This window comes from Puma concolor, chromosome F2, assembly GCF_028749965.1.
Source record: "Puma concolor isolate L17-30 chromosome F2, mPumCon1.1.hap2, whole genome shotgun sequence".
NCBI lineage: Eukaryota > Metazoa > Chordata > Mammalia > Carnivora > Felidae > Puma > Puma concolor.
This window is the reverse complement of record NC_141684.1, coordinates 25226914-25243750: the sequence shown is the minus strand read 5'-3', so window position 1 is coordinate 25243750 and position 16837 is coordinate 25226914. Positions and strand designations below refer to the sequence as shown.

General features: G+C 35.7%; 1 non-coding gene and 1 pseudogene across 1 annotated transcript; both read left to right on the top strand.

The window, feature by feature from the left end:
• The first annotated feature begins 421 nt into the window (after positions 1–421).
• LOC112859739 (ATP synthase F(0) complex subunit C2, mitochondrial-like) lies at positions 422–9102 on the top strand (annotated as a pseudogene).
• Positions 9103–16341: 7239 nt separating this feature from the next.
• On the top strand, positions 16342–16447 carry LOC112859841 (U6 spliceosomal RNA). The gene has a single exon (XR_003223570.2). It is a non-coding gene; the product is annotated as a U6 spliceosomal RNA (small nuclear RNA).
• The last annotated feature ends 390 nt before the right edge of the window (positions 16448–16837 follow it).

The window sequence follows — 16837 nt, the reverse complement described above, 5'->3', positions numbered from 1 at the left end:
AGTGGTTTACTGAAAGACATGAGAAGATTCTTGATTATAACGTATCAACTTACTTCTTATCTTCTAATGTTTTCCTATTAAATACATTTTGAAAGAATTTTAAGAAACTAACTCAACTAGATTTTGGTGGTACACACAACTGGTATATGCGATGGCAATATTGTTGTAACACTTGATTTGGGAGCACATGTATGAGACAAAGTTAAATAGATCAAATTTGATCTTGTAGCAGAAGAGGAAAGACAAAGAAGTTGAAGTTTTTTAGTGACATTCTTGGAAATACACTCTCTGATCCTGAGAGCATTTTGCCAGACGACTGAACTAAGAATCCAGCATGCTGGTTATTGCCAATATGTTGTACCAAATGAGTATGAAAAGACATTATCAAAATAAATAGAGCGTCTCCAAATTACTTGTCCCAGAAATTATGATGTCAAAGCCATATAGAGAACCTGATGGGTAAAACCCATGTGAACCTTTCCAAAATGACGTGATAGAGGATCCTATAAGTAACTCTAAAGCTTTATTGTCAAGTCCCTCCTTCCTTGCTCCAGACCCCTCCTCATACTCTTGAGCTACCACAATTGGCCTACTCCCTTTTTTTTTTTTTTTTTCAACGTTTATTTATTTTTGGGACAGAGAGAGACAGAGCATGAACGGGGGAGGGGCAGAGAGAGAGGGAGACACAGAATCGGAAACAGGCTCCAGGCTCTGAGCCATCAGCCCAGAGCCTGACGTGGGGCTCGAACTCATGGACTGCGAGATCGTGACCTGGCTGAAGTCGGACGCTTAACCGACTGCGCCACCCAGGCGCCCCTGGCCTACTCCCTTTTAAGATAAGATTAGACATCACCTTTTTCAGGCAATATTTCTAGACCTACAGAATGTTTGGTTGTAATTTGAGGTACCCTGGCCATCAGTTTCTTCTAGCATGTTGTTTTTTTACATTTATAATTTATTTCCTCGATAGTAGTAGAAAATATAATTCATTTTCTAGGCTATGGTAGGCATTCAATACATGTTCCTTAAAGGAATGAATAACTAAATAAGTGAATTAAAGGAAAAAAAATAGTTAAGTGATAATGAGTCATTTTACTGAGTCAATATTTGGGGAATACCTATGTCAACTAGTTCAGAATTAAGATATGATTCAGTGGCTTCAGATTCCAAGTGAGAAAGTAACTCAGAAGCTTCTGGAGACGCTTAAAAGTAAACCCTTGATATTATAGTTACAAATGTTTCAAATCAGAAATAAATGGGAGGAGTATCTAAAGGAAACCCACATGGCATACAGTGCTTAGGAATTCTTACTTAAAAATAACTTGGATGAATGACTTTTTTAAATCATAGTTATTCCTGAAGAAAAATATCCAGTTTTGAATTCATGTCATCAAATGATCCTGATGTGACCATAAAAGTAGATTAGAGTTTTGCAGCAAAAATCTTTGGAATTCACTTAGGGAATTGATTTGACTACCCTAAAGGAATAAAAAAAACCCCAAAACTGACAAAAGAAAACTGGAAGTTAAGCATAGAGATAAGTAAATCCAGAGAGATTTTTGTAAAGAGAATTGATATATTGATAACTAAAATTGTTTCCTCAGGATTAAGGTCAATTTCGGACATAATTTTCTCAGAGAAAACTATGTTTCAAACAGCCCAAGTATCTGACAGTGACGTTGATTTAGTGAGAGTAATTACAGTATACCTAACTGTAATATAATGTATTTATTTGTTTCTTTTTAATTTTCATACACATATATAAACATATACATACACACATACATACATATATACTCATGTATTTTTTTTCTTATGAACTCACAGTCCTGGACTTATGTTTACCTTTTTTTTTTAATTGAATAAAACTTTTAAATTAGTATCAACATAGCATTGTGAAAGGGAAAAGGGAAAGTTTCAAACTGATGATCTTTCTCCTAGAATTAGGATTAATGTCTAAGGTTTTCTCTAAAGCAAATGAAATCATTGTTTCCATGCTACTTATAACCTGGTATGCCAAAGAAAGCTACCAAGAAACACCACGTTGTCCTAAAATTTTACTGGAAAGCTACTTTAATAAGTACATATATTAAATATGTATTTAGTTCAATCATGGAGGGAGTCTAAGGTTCATATTTATTGTGATGTTTTCTTTAATATAATTAAAATTTATAAACTGTCACTTTTAGTGCATTTTGAATGCAGTATGCTTTAGCTGTTAGGCCTTTGTTTTCCTCTAAGAACACTAAACATTGAGAAAATGGCTTTGTTCTTAAAAATGATATGCTATTCAGTTATAAAATTTAATTCTTGAATTATATTTTTAGATCTCTTTTCTAAATAGAAGAATATGTCACCATCAATTATCTATGATAAGACATATTCACTAAATGAATGGAAAAACACCCACCTAGGTTAGCTAAAGTTATGTAATAAAAATAAAGCACCAAACAAGAAATATATTAGAAAATAAATATACCACATTTAGAAAATGGATCTATGATCAAGTGCTAAAAGCAGTCATTTTAATTTTTGCAAAGAAAATAAAACTGAGTTTAGATGGTTGAGACTGTATTTATCCTACAATTTACTTTATGATGTAAAATCATTTGAGGATGATTCATGACAGGATCCATGATTCATAGTAAAATTACAAGTTTGAGATTTGGCTTATCTCTACTTAAACTCTTCCATACCAATAGCTCACATTTATTTAGCACTTACACATTGTCATATGCTATGCTGGGCTTGTTACACACATAATATGTAAGAGGTAGGCATTGTTATCCCAATTTCTTAGGGAAAAAAAAAATGATCAGAGAAATTGGTTACCTTTCCCAATGTAAAATGTTTAATAAATGGCACGTCTGGAATTTAAATGCAGAAATTTTTGGCCTTAAACTTAAGGTCATTTTTTTCTCTACCAAACTGCCTATCTGGATAGTTGGGTCATATCTTACTCTTTTCTTTCCCAACTCTTTTTCTACTAAAGCAATATAAAAATATACTACTTTTTTGAAAATCTCATGATTTTCATGCCTTACTCTCTTTATACATTTTTTTCTTTTTTTAGTTTATGTTCCTTCTTAGGAACATCTAAGGAACTTCCTTCCTTAGGTTCTTTCTACTTTTAAATACATGACAGACTTCTATTTTCCTGAAACAGTATCATCACATCATAGGTTCTCAGTAAATCCCTTCTTGACTACCACCAGTTTTCTCAAAAGCGACATTTGCTTTCTATTTAACCTCTGGGCTTCTATGTTTTCTGTACCTTTTATGCGTGCTATATATATATATATATATATATATATATATATATATATATAGTCATCTAATAACATGCTAGCTTCCTCAGCGATTACATGTACTATACTTGTATTTGGATTCACAGTGCCTAGGACATTGTCTAGTATGTAATAGGTGCTGAACAAGTATTATACTGAAGTAAAGGCCTTCATTTAGGGTTTTGTTTTTATTTATTTATGTGTTCATAATCCTGTTGATAAGGGAAAGAGCCCAAATCTGTGTAAGAGGAGAATATCACTGTTTTTGACTTTAGATGATTGGAATTATAAATTAAAATTTTAAAGTTGGAATACTTCCTAAAAGGATACTAAACTTGAAATCAGATGACCTAAATAATTGGTTTCTCATGCATAAGCATTGGGAACTTGGGCACTTTATTTCTCTCTAAGCTGTAATTATTTAATCTATAAAATATGACTTCTACAACTCCTTTTTAAATCATATGGTTATTTTGGAGAATCAAATGAAAATAGAATAATGGATATGAATATACTTACAGAGTGCAAACCATTATATATGACATTCTTATTATTACTTTAGAGAAAGAAAGTGAGTGACCTAAGAAAGATTAGCAAGGGGCGCCTGGGTGGCTCAGTCGGTTGAGCGGCCGACTTCGGCTCAGGTCATGATCTCGCGGTCCGTGAGTTCGAGCCCCGCGTCAGGCTCTGTGCTGACAGCTCAGAGCCTGGAGCCTGTTTCAGATTCTGTGTCTCCCTGTCTCTGACCCTCCCCTGTTCATGCTCTGTCTCTCCCTGTCTCAAAAATAAATAAAACGTTTAAAAAAAACATTAGCAAAATTTAGTGGGAATACCACTCAGTAGTTTAGTATAATTAGGTGCCATGGACTATCTTAACTGAATTCTTAGGAAGTCTTCAAAGATTCAGTGGTGAAAATTGTCAGTTAACTGTATTTAACCTGATATTTAGTTAGTGGAATACCACAGACTGAATTTAGCCCTCATCTGTTTAGGAATCACATCTGAAATTAAAATGAGATGGGGCGCCTGGGTGGCGCAGTCGGTTAAGCGTCCGACTTCAGCCAGGTCACGATCTCGCGGTCCGTGGGTTCGAGCCCCGCGTCGGGCTCTGGGCTGATGGCTCGGAGCCTGGAGCCTGTTTCCAATTCTGTGTCTCCCTCTCTCTCTGCCCCTCCCCCATTCATGCTCTGTCTCTCTCTGTCCCAAAAATAAATAAACGTTGAAATTAAAATGAGATGTAAAAATCATGAATATTATTTTTCCTTTATTTCCAAAACTGACCACCAAAAGGTAATGAGGTTTTGTAGAGAGAAAAAAATAAATAAATAAAAAGGAAAGAAAGCAAGAAAGCAAGCAAGCAAGCAAGAAAGAATGAAAGAAAGAAAATGTAGTTAGAATAATTTAGGGTCATCCCATACTATATTCTCCTTTGATGATTCAGAATATCCACTTTCAAATTAAATATTAATTCCCTTTCAAAATTTAACAATTTTCAGAAATTGAGTTTCATTTTAAGCAACCCCAACACAAGTTACTATGTTACAAAAAGCAGTTTGGGAAAAATCTGTCCTAGAAATTTTTAGCAAATAAATAAGAAGGTAACAGAGGAGAGGCCCACAATTTGAAGATCAGGAGTAACTGAGAATTTATCTCCAGGTAGATTCAAATTAAGAAGGATGAATAGTGAGATCTTAGAATTATCCATTATTCCACTGTGGTTGCTTCAATTTTTAGTAGTAGTAATGAAAGTAGCAAAGTGATCTGTCAATCATGTATATTCAGCAGAGTCATCTCAAGGTCTAGGTAAGCCAATAGCTATACATTTTGTAAATATACTCATCTTTTTATTACTGCTTTACTCGTGGATGAAAACAAACTGTATGCTGGGATATAACGGTAGTTCAAGGGGTAAGAGAGAGCACATTATTGCACAGCTAGTATATAATGATAGGTACCCTTAGGGAGTAATTGTTACATTTTAATCCAGAAGTAAGCAAAGACTATCTAAATAGCTCTTTAAAAGAAGAATTAATTCATAATTAAAAAATGATGGAGTTCTTAACTGTCATGTATAAGAAAACCCATGAGCAAGCTCTATTCTAAGTAGACTTTAAAAAAAAGAAAAGTAGTTGATATTAAAACAAGACAATTCATTACATTTCACAAGGGAACTTGCAGTATACAGATGTAGGCCAAAACATAAGGGCCTTTAGGTCAAATGTGAAATTATTTTAAATTAATTCTTGGCATTAAACTAAAATGACTTTTGAATAGTAATTATCTTTTACTTTCATTAGCAATGGTTCTTGAACTTTAATTTCTAAAGTGCGATACAGCAAGGTTCTTAGTATGCATTTATAGTAAATGCAGGCTCTCTTCCAGCATTTTAAATCTCTTAACAGGTCTTTCCTTTTCTGGAGAATTTCACTAGATGAATGTTAATATTACTCTTGGTTATGGAAAGGAATATATTAAAATTTCTTTGCCTATTAATGTCTTTTTAAGAGAAGTTTAATATTTAGGTAAAGTATTCAGATTCTATGCCTACACTAACATTAGAAGCTTAAAAAGTTACTAGACAAGGTAACATAACATTGTGTACTTTTGCAAAATACAGTTTGAGGAATAATGTACACTTCCATTTTGAGAAGTTCATTATTTATAATCATTTATGTAAGTAAAAATAGTGAACAATATTTTGATTTAGACTTTTATATAATTTTCTAAAGGAATTGAAAACTTTCTGAAGGATGAAAGAAAATAGCTGGGAAAAGATGAGAGGAAAGTAGAGAATAAAAATTATTTTTAAATTATACTGATTTTAATATTTGAGGAGAATTCTATAAGGAATGATTAAAGAAGTGTCATCTTGCAAAGGTTGATGATCAGTAAACATAAATAAGAGTTTATGAAGAACATGTTATGTTCATATGTAGTAATATGACGCAATGTCATTATTTATTTTTTTTTAATTTAATTTTATTTTATTTTTTTTAATTTTTTTTTCAACGTTTTTATTTATTTTTGGGACAGAGAGAGACAGAGCATGAACGGGGGAGGGGCAGAGAGAGAGGGAGACACAGAATCGGAAACAGGCTCCAGGCTCTGAGCCATCAGCCCAGAGCCCGACGCGGGGCTCGAACTCACGGACCGCAAGATCTGACCTGGCTGAAGTCGGACGCTTAACCGACTGCGCCACCCAGGCGCCCCATTCTTTAAAATATTGTGACTAATAGTCACACCTGGGTGGCTCAGACAGTTGAATGTCCCGACTCTTGGTTTCAGCTCAGGTCAAGATCTCACAGTTTGTGGGTTCGAGCCCCACATTGGGCTCTGAGCAGATGGCATGGAGACTGCTTGGGATTTTCTCTCTCTCCCTCTCTTCCTCTCTCTGCCCCTCCCATCTCTCTGTTCACGCTCTCTCTCCCTCTCTCAAAATAAATAAATAAATTTTTAAAAATTAATAAAATGTTATGACTTATGAAAGTAACATACACATTCACTTGCAAATAGTCATTGGTGTCTGTTGTTTCCAAGCCCTTCCTTAGATTCTGTGAACACGTGTTGTAAACAAATAACAATAGCAACAACAACAAACCAGCAAATGAAACCCTTGCTCTCATGGAACTTACATTCTAAGGAGAGGGCTAACTGACAAATAATTAAATATGTAAAATGAGAAAATGAAAAAAGATAAAGAAGGAACCAGGGAGTGCTTGGGGTGAAGGGTGTTACCATTTAGAAAGGGTAACAATGGAGGCCCTAATGGAAAAGAGAACATTTGAGAAAAGAACTGAAAGAAGAGAGAGGGGAATCGGTACATCTATTGAGGAGAAGAGAGCTAGAAAGGATTCACAAAGGGGCACCTGGGTGGCTCAGTGGGTTAAGACCTCAATCTTGATTTCAGCTTAGGTCATAATCTTGCAGTTGGTGAGTTCAAGCCCCAATTTGGGCTCTCTGCACTGACAGCATGGAGCCTGCTTGGGATTCTCTGTCTCTCCTGCTCTCTTTGCCCCTCCCCTGACTTTCTAAATAAATAAACTTAAAAAATAAAAAAAGGGCTCACATATCTTTGCCTTGATTTTAGTGATGCTCATAGTAAGGTCTCATATAAACCTTAGATCTAATGTGATTAAATGGTCATAACTATAAATGAAAATAATACTCTCAAAGGGTTTGTTCATAAACTGATGCCAGCTTATAGTAAAATGCATGTCAAAGTTTCTGACCTTCAGCCTGCACTCTATATTAGTTAATAGTTGGAAATCGAGACCTAGAAGGCCTACTTTTCATACTAATAGGCACATCAATAATGCTAAGGTTAGTTAGTCCTGCATGGATAAATTATACTTCTTTTCAAAATTGGACTTATAATAACAATAGTAAATTTGGCAAATATGAATACTAGATCTTGTGTTTGAGAAAAATAAACTTTGTAAATGTAAGATTATTGAGACATGGATAAACAAAAACTTTCCTTAAAATATTTGGAAACATTGACCACAGGCTTAACATGCTATTGAGTTTTGTCAGAATAAAAAATAGCTATATTAACTTAGGCCTTACTATATTGAGGAAAATAATTCAGATATTGTCTTTTACAAGTGTTTATTATGTCAGAAAATGTGTTCAGTGTAAAAATAATATTTTAGGGGATCACTAAAATATTGATGTTAATCTAGAAAGGAATAATAACTCTAGAAGATTTAAAGCTTTAAATGTAGTTTTTGAGAAACACTTAATACAGGTAATAGCTGTTATTACAAATTTCAGAAAAGTGTAAATTTCCTCCATGGTTGTCTTAGGCTGATCAAGAAAGGTATTTATGCCATTCACCTCTGGACATTGCTTTTAATCAATGAACTCAGGCATGCTGGACAAGCCAAGTAGCTAAAGGGTTGTAAAAGTTTATTTCTATAAACAAGGCATTGTTTTTGGAAAAAGATGTGAGTGTGAGAAAAAAGTAGATTAGCAAGCAAGGATTTGAGGTGATAATTCAAAGAAAATCAATAGGTAAATCTGAGTGAAAAATTATATAAGAACACCTTGGAGACTATATTTAACTTTTAAAGCAAAGATTTCAAAAAAAATGCATGCATTTATTTGAGAAATTATTATAGACCTTAAGGAATGGTATCTGGTCAAGCAATGAGTGGCAAACTGAAAAAAGAAAAAGAAAAAGAAAATTCCTTGCAGATATTGAAGTTAGTACTAATGTGTTGAGGGGGCCACATGAAAAGAAACTACAAGCAGTCTATAAGTGTCGAGACTGGTCCCTCACTAATGGCCAGGAAGAAAAGGGAGACCTCTTACAATCACAGGAAATGAGTTGTCTTCTCTGCACTGGGAACAGTGCTCCTGCCACAGCCCCTCATCCCCTGAAAATGTATGCCTGTGCAAAGTTCTCCACCACCTTCTTGGTCAAGAGCACCTCTCAGCTGTTGAGCCAATCACTATCTGCAGTAGTAGTGCTAAAACCACTGGAGACCCTGACAGATGAGAGCCTTAGCAGCTTGGCAGCCATGTGTCCCCTGACCTCACTTACTCCTAGCCACATATTGAGAACCAGTGCCATTTCATGGGGCAGTGACACAGCAGCCAAGTTCAATGGGGCTGGGGGAGCCATGGTAGGGGTGGCTGCCTCTGAGGCTGGAATTGGGACTGTGTTTGGGAGCCTCATCATTGGTTAGGCCAGGAGCCCCTTTTTGAAGCAGGAGCTCTTCTCCTAGACTGTGTCATTCTAGGCTTTTCTGTCTCAGAGGCGATGGGGCTTTTTTGCCTGATGGTGGCCTTTGTCATCCTCTTCTCCATATGACAGAGCTGTCTTCACATGCCATGGGTCTTTCTCCCAGGTCTCATATGCTTTGTATGTTCCTTTTCCTACACCTCCCTACACGGAGAGAGTGGTTGGTTCAGAATTTGACAGAGAAGACAAATACTGTATTAATAAGAAAAAAATTATTATTTGTATTATTCAGTTAATTTAATTAATTAATATTATTTATTTATTTATTTATTTATTTTTATTATGAGGCACCTGGGTGGCTCAGTTGGTTAAAGCGTCCAACTTTGGTTTAGGTCATGATCTCACTATTCGTGAGTTTGAGCCTCCTGTTGGGCTTTGTGCTGACAGCTCAGAGCCTGGAGCTACTTCAGATTCTGCATCTCCCTCTGTCTCTGCCCCTCCCCTGCTCGCTCTCTCTCTCTCTCTCTCTCTCTCTCTCAAAAATAAACATTAAAATAAAAATTTAAGAAAAAAGAAAAGAAATGAATTTTGCCAACAATCTGAAGGTATTTGAAGTAGATTACTGTCTCGTATAGTTTTCAGATTATTGACTTTGTTAAATTAGCATCTATTAAGTGGACCCCCAGAGTGTCAGATGGTGAACAGTGATTCAACAGAAGACCACAAGAGAAAGTAAGATAGACACATTTATCATTCATAGGTTCTGAAGGAGACGCAGGTCACACCCCCAAGGGCATGCGGGAAACTCAAGGCAGGTAGAGAGAACACAGTAGGGTATGCGACACATTCCATTATTAGGATCTAAGGGTTGCATGCTTTGGAGTTCCCAGGCTGAGGTCAGTTCAAACCAAAGGAAGCAGGATTTTGGTAAGCTTCTATGGGTGGGGTATCTGACCAAGGGGCTCACAAGGAGAAAGGCCAGGGAGACAGGGGAGAATGCATATTGCAAGAGATGTTGGAGGAAGTCTTGTGGCTCTGGGGGCTGTTATTGAGGGCACATCCTTGCACTCTTGAGAGGGATTAGTGTCAGTTCAAGGCCCGCCATCCACTTGTGGACTAGTTTAGCTAAGCTGTCAATAGAGATGGGCATTCAGTCCCTGAAAAAAGGACCCTGCTAAACTGCCTGCACTCCTGACCACGGAAACTATGAGACAATAACTGTGTGTTGTATTATGCTTGTAAGTTTGTAGTAATTTGTTATTCAGCAATGGAAAACAGATATAAGCCATTGGAACAATTTCAATTAGCAGGGTGGTGTGGTGGTGGTTATTTAACCTGAGTCCAACCAAATGGAACTCCATTCCCTCAGCCAGAAAAAAACTGATTTAGAGATGAACATGTGAATCAAGCTGAGTTGATCAAAATTCTTTTTAAGATATTTTCTGCTACAGCAGATAAAACATGTTCTGCTAAAGCTTTTTATGCCAGTCATCATGCTACCTGAAAAGAGAAAAAAAAAAAAACCTAACATTTCCTCCATCTAGCTATATATAAACAGTCTCTAATAAGCTGCACATCTTAGAATTCCATAATTCCATAAGAAATATCACTTGCTAATAATAAGTCATGGCTAATACAAAGACTAATGGTTGGATCTATTCCTTCCTAGCATATTGTTCATAACCATTAAATTCTGGCCAAGTTTAACTATATGCCATTTCCCTAACTCATCACCTATACTTGACTTCTGTATCTTTGCTCACAATACTTTTTTCACTGCAATGCATTCCCTTGCATACACTTTCCTTGACTTTTTATATCCAATTCATATCCATTCATCAACGATCTGAGTTGAAGTTGCCTGTCACTAGACTGTCTTTGCTCAAAAATTCAAAATAAATTTCCAGAACAATTTTACCTTGGTCATACAAACTGATTTCCACTTTGGAATTTATTAAAAATGTCTCTGTGGCTTAGAGCATGATCATTCCATAGTAATTCCTCCAATCTTACTTGAAATGAATGTATATTCTGCTTATAGGCTTTCTTTTTGTTTAGATCCTTTACCTAATTAAAGTACTATTTATAGACTTTTCAGTTATGTTGTAAATAAATCTATTCTAAGTTAAAATTTAAATACATTATATCTAATTAATGTTGATATTTTTAAAGGAATTAAACTTGAAATCTGGAGACATACATGATTATAAATATAGTTCTAATCAAGCAAGATGCTACCATCTTGACCTCTGAGAATGAAGAGCCTACCATAGACTATGCTAGTGGAACGAGACATAAAATACCTCCTGTCACTTTGGCTAGTCATTTTGCTCTGGACACAGGATATTCTACTGAATCATGATCCTGGGTACTGGTATTTAACTCTTAATATCGAATTCTGATGAAAACATTGAGTTGGACAGGTTTTACCTATAGCTAACAAGCTATGCATCTCCTTCCAAACTCTAATTAATAATTTCATATTTGTATAAATTTGTATAAATTTGCTTCATTTTCTAGACTGTAAAATTTTGTGTGTGACAGGAAAACTATCTACTCTACCTTGATTTTATATGCTCTGAGCCAAGCCCCAGCAATAAACAGTTTTTACTTAGCACATTATTGGTACATAAAATAATGACAAACTAAGGAAGCAGTACTAAGCTCAGAACTGAGTTGTTTAGTGAAAATGTTTCCACTTGGTGAAGCAGCTTATGGGACTTGCCATGAATTTAATAATAACAGTGAATTAATCTACTGAGGAAAAGAGGGCAGACAGATTATGTGCTAACAGATTTGCAATGTATATACTCACCGATATTCTTAAATCAAACTTTAGGACCTTCCTTGATTGACATATTTAACTTCATCACTATGTATGCTGCATAAAGATGGGATCTTTGTAAATAGTATTTCTCCATCTATTCTCAACATATATTGGGCCTTTGGCAAATATTGATTACATGTCTTAACGAATTAATAATCAGAACAATTATTAGAAATATGAATTAGAAGAAAAGTTGCTTGCCTTGTGGATGCTGCCACCCCACACTATCCATGCCACCCAGCCGTGGTCAGCACCACTGTGTTTTTCGACATCACTATGGACTGTAAGCCCTTCAACTGCACCTCCTGTGAGTTGTTTCCAGACAAAGTTCCAAACACAGCAGAGAACTGTCATGCTCTGAGCACTGGGGAAAAGGATTTGGTTTTAAAAACTACTGCTTTCATAGAATTATTCCAGGATTAATGTGCCAGGATGGTGGCAGTGAGTCCATCCAGGGGTAGAAATTTGATGATGAGAATTTTATCCTGAAGCATATGTGTTCTGACATCTTGTCCATGGTATATGATGGACACGACACAAATGGTTCCTAGTTTTTCATTTGCACTGCCAAGACTAAGTGGTTGAATGTCAAGGAAGTGGTTATACTTGGCAAAGTATAAGAGGGCATGAACATTGTGGAAGCCATGCAGTGGTCTGGGTCCGGGAATGACAAGACCAGTAAGAAGATCACCATTGCTGATTGTGGACAAATCTAATAAATTTGACTTGTGTTTTATCTTAACTATGATACCATTCCTTCTGTAGCTCAGGAGAGCACCCCTTCATCCCCATCTGCTGGAAATATCCTATGATCTCTGTGTTCTTCCTGCAGTTCTATGGGTTCCATGTTTTCCTTACTCCCCTCCAAGTCTAGCTGGATTGCAGCATTAAGTTTATTATAATAAAATAAAAACTGAAACAAAAACAACAACAAAAAGAAAATAATTTGCCTAAAATATGTTCCTTATTTGTTACATGAATTTCTGGCTGTCATTTATAGCAAGAAAACCCAGTGAATTTGAAGAGCATCTACTTTTATTTTGTTTGCAAAAACTCTTGGCTTATATTAAGAAAGGTCTGTCCTTACCCTGAGTTCTCGCATTTTATATCTATTTTATATCTATTCCACTTGGTCTTCATACTAACATGTCCAATCCTCTTTGTTATCATCTTTTACTCAAAATGGATTGACTTCTAGTCTTCCTCATTCTATTACAAGCACTACAGTTTTTCTAGCTATCAAATCCTGCAAACTTATGATAATTTTCAAATGTATTCTTGTTCCATCATATCCAATTAATTGTCTTAGACTTTGAAGACATCTGTTAACCACATTTATTTTGATAACGACCCAATTGGACATGGTAGAATTCTGTATACAGATGGGGAGATGGTGAGTCACTTTGAAGGTTTAAATAACCATTATTCAGGCCCAGATCCTGTCACAATATCCCCATTAGCTCTTTCTGTAGCATTTACTCTTCTATTTTACTTTTTTCTGACACAATGTGTATAATATCCTATATTTTAATTTTATGAATCTTACAGTTGAACTGTTTCACTTGTGCTTAGCATGTTTCAAGCTATAGCAATGCCTTTGATGGCTCAGAAAAAGGCTCTCTGTGTCCACTCCAAAAGGTGGCTGTTTTTGACCACCTCTGAAAGATGAATAGCTATAGCGTATTCTATTTACTATATTCCTTCTAGACAGTTACTTTCAGGGCAATTACCATTCTCATTTTGAATCTGCCTTATGATCACAGACAAATCCCTAGCAGGCACGTTCTATTATAAAATTTTTCCAGTGTGGTAGATTTGTACCTCAAGCACACTTATAGCTATCAGACAGACGTATTATCACTAATACCCATAAATCCACAGTCAAGGTGAAAAGACATGCAAATAAATAGCAATTTCTCCTGTTAGAGATATGTAACAGGAACCCATGATACCTACAGAGAGTATCAAACCTAATGTGAAGAAGTCTTGAAAGGTTTTTCAGTGGGTGGAGGAACTCATATTTTTATTTAGATACATTCATATGACATAAGATTCTCCACCTTAAACATTTTAAATTATACAATTCAGTGCTATGCAGCATATTCACAATGTTGTGCAACCATCATCACCACCTAATTCCTGAAAGTTTTAATCACCTCAAAAAGAAACTCCATACCCATTTTAAGGAGTCACTCCTTATTTTCCCCTGTCCCTTCCCCTAGAAACCAATAATATATTTTGTCTCAATGGATTTGCCAACTCTGAACATATTCTAGAAATAGAAACATAAAGTAGATTAGTCTTAATCTAACAAGATCAATTTTGGGCTTCCTTAGGGACAGTTGCTGTTTATTGAGTTTCCTCCCCTCCTGTTTATGGGCCATATATGATCATATTAGTTGTATGCATCATATTTTTGTTGAAAACTGAACATTTTTAATATAATAATTTGGCAACTCTGGAAATCAGATTACCCAATGCCCCCAAGGTTTGCTGTTTTTCCTTGTTGCTATTCTTTGTTTGGTCACTTTTCAGAGCTAATTTGTAAAGTCCCTATTCTGGGTCATGTGTTGCCACTAATGTTTCTATTAGTTTGGTGACGAGCTAGAGACTGGACAGAGATTTGCTTAAACACTTGGAAACAATAAACTCCAGTCTTTTCCAGTGGCATGTATGTATGCTGGGCATGTCTTCAACACTCAGCTAAGCAGTCTACAACTCTGCCTTAACCTTTACTTCCTCCCTGTGTAGATACTGAAGGGCAGTCAGAGTGAGAGCTTAGGGCCTTCTTTATTCTTTATTGAGCATGTGCCCTGCTCTGAAAATTCACATGACTTTCTAGATTCCCAGGACTATGTTGAAGCTTTTAAAAACAGGTGTTTCCCTAAAGCATCTCATTCCCTAGTCTTTTCTCCTAAGCTCTTTCATTAGTGAGTGATTTTCTCCAAGTGTTATCCATTGTTTCAGACAGATATACATCTCCCTGTAAATGTTTTTGACAAATGCCCCAGAAAGCTGCCTCAGCACCTGTAGAGTTCCAAGTTAAGCAGGATAAAGGCAAACCCTCTAAGCTGGTCTTTCAGAGAGCCGTTAGACAAGTCAAAACAAATAGCCACGATTCTTTGAGAATGAGTTCTTGTCCACCCTCTGGTACTGGTACCTATATAAGGGTTGTGTATTAACTGGGGAATGTGAAATGAGAACAGGGAAAGTTAAAATACCAAAAATCTCTCTGTTCTTACCAAGATTCAGAATACTTTTCTTACTTAAATCTTGCCTTCGTTGTTGCAAGCTTTTGATCTGTTTCCAGAATTCCGAAAAGGTTGATTCTGACAGTTTTTACAAGATTTTGTTGCCTTTATGGAGGGATGAACTTTTGGATTTCTTTTCTCTGCCATTTTCACTGACAACACTAGAAAAAACTTTTCAGATGATATTACAATTAAGCTGGGTTTTAAAGATCCAGCAGGAATTGGTCAGGTAGAAAGTTAAGAGAACAAACTAGATAGAGCTTTTTATCCAAAGGCCCAGAAGTACAAGGAGGAAATTAACATGTTCTGGGAAATGACCCTATTTCAGCAAGGCTGAATTATAGGATACAATTATGTAAAAAAGACATGCATTTTGGAGGATATAGGATGAAGACTCAGAACTCCTTATGCCATAACAATATTTGAACTTAATTTGGGCAGTGTGTACTGAATTATTTAAGCAAACTTGTTTAAAAAAATGAATCTGATTTACCTATTCATTTTGCAAGCGTTATGGAATATGGATAGTTTGAGAATGAATTCAGGCAAGGAATCTAGTAAAGAGACTAATATAAACATCATGAGCATAAGAGATGATGAATCAAACTGAGGATGTGACTGTTGAACAGAAAAGAGTATTTAGTACTTAGAGAGGGAGATACTTAGGAGCTAAAATTGGTACTCTCCAGATGTTTCAATGTGTGGAGAGAGGGAATGCACGGCAATGAGGAGAAAGTGTAAGGAAAAGGTCTAGAATAATGCCGGTATTTTGGCTTCGGAAAAGTGACTGGACATTGATAGCATTCACTGATTAAGAATACTCAACATGAAGTAAATTTGGAAAAGAAAAGAAAAGCTAAATGAATTCAGGTTTGAACATTATGAGATTAAGTTGTTCATGAAACATGCAGAGGAATATTCAATGGACACTGGGGAGACACAGGTTTGATGCTCAAGAGGGAATGTGGAGCTGCCAATGTAGCCTTTGGATAGCTAAGGTATATATTAGTGATAAAGAAACTGTGGGTATAAATGAAGTCATTAGAAATAAAAATTATAGGGGTGCCTGGGTGGGTCAGTCAGTTTAGTGTCCTACTCTTGGTTTTGGCTCAGGTCATGATCTCTTGGCTTCATGGTTTTGAGCCCCACATTGGGCTCTGTGCTGGCAGCACGGTCCCTGCTTGGGATTTTCTCTCTCCTTCTCTCTCTGCCCCTTCCCCACTGGTGCTGTCTCTGTCTTTCTCAAAATGAATAAATACACTTTCAAAAAAATAAAAAATAAAAAATATGGTGCTCACTTCTGTAGTGCATATATTAAAATTGCAATGATACAGAGAAGATTACCTTGGCCCTTGCACAAGTGCTCCATATTGTGTAATCTATGGACATGGTATTTTGTGAATGGCCTTTTCAATAAAAGAAAACCTTATGGAAAAAAGTGAAATAAATATAGTGAAAGAATATGATTAAGGCTATCCTAGAACTGTTTAACAATTGAATAGAAAATTTATTATTAGTATTCCTAGCCAAATTGCATAATACAATAAAAGTCAATGAAAAGGTTTATTCATACTAGTGTATGAAGAGATTATACCATTCTTTATTATTAGATGTGTACCTTAACTTTAGAAATATTGAAATTTTCATATAGTCAACACAGAAAGTTTTCTGATGGAAGATTAAGCCTGGAGGGAGAGTTTTGTTCCAATAGTGTAGAATCCAAAGTTCTCATTTATATGGTAGAACAGTTTACCTAAGATAACCATTGTTTTGTTTTGTTTTTTTA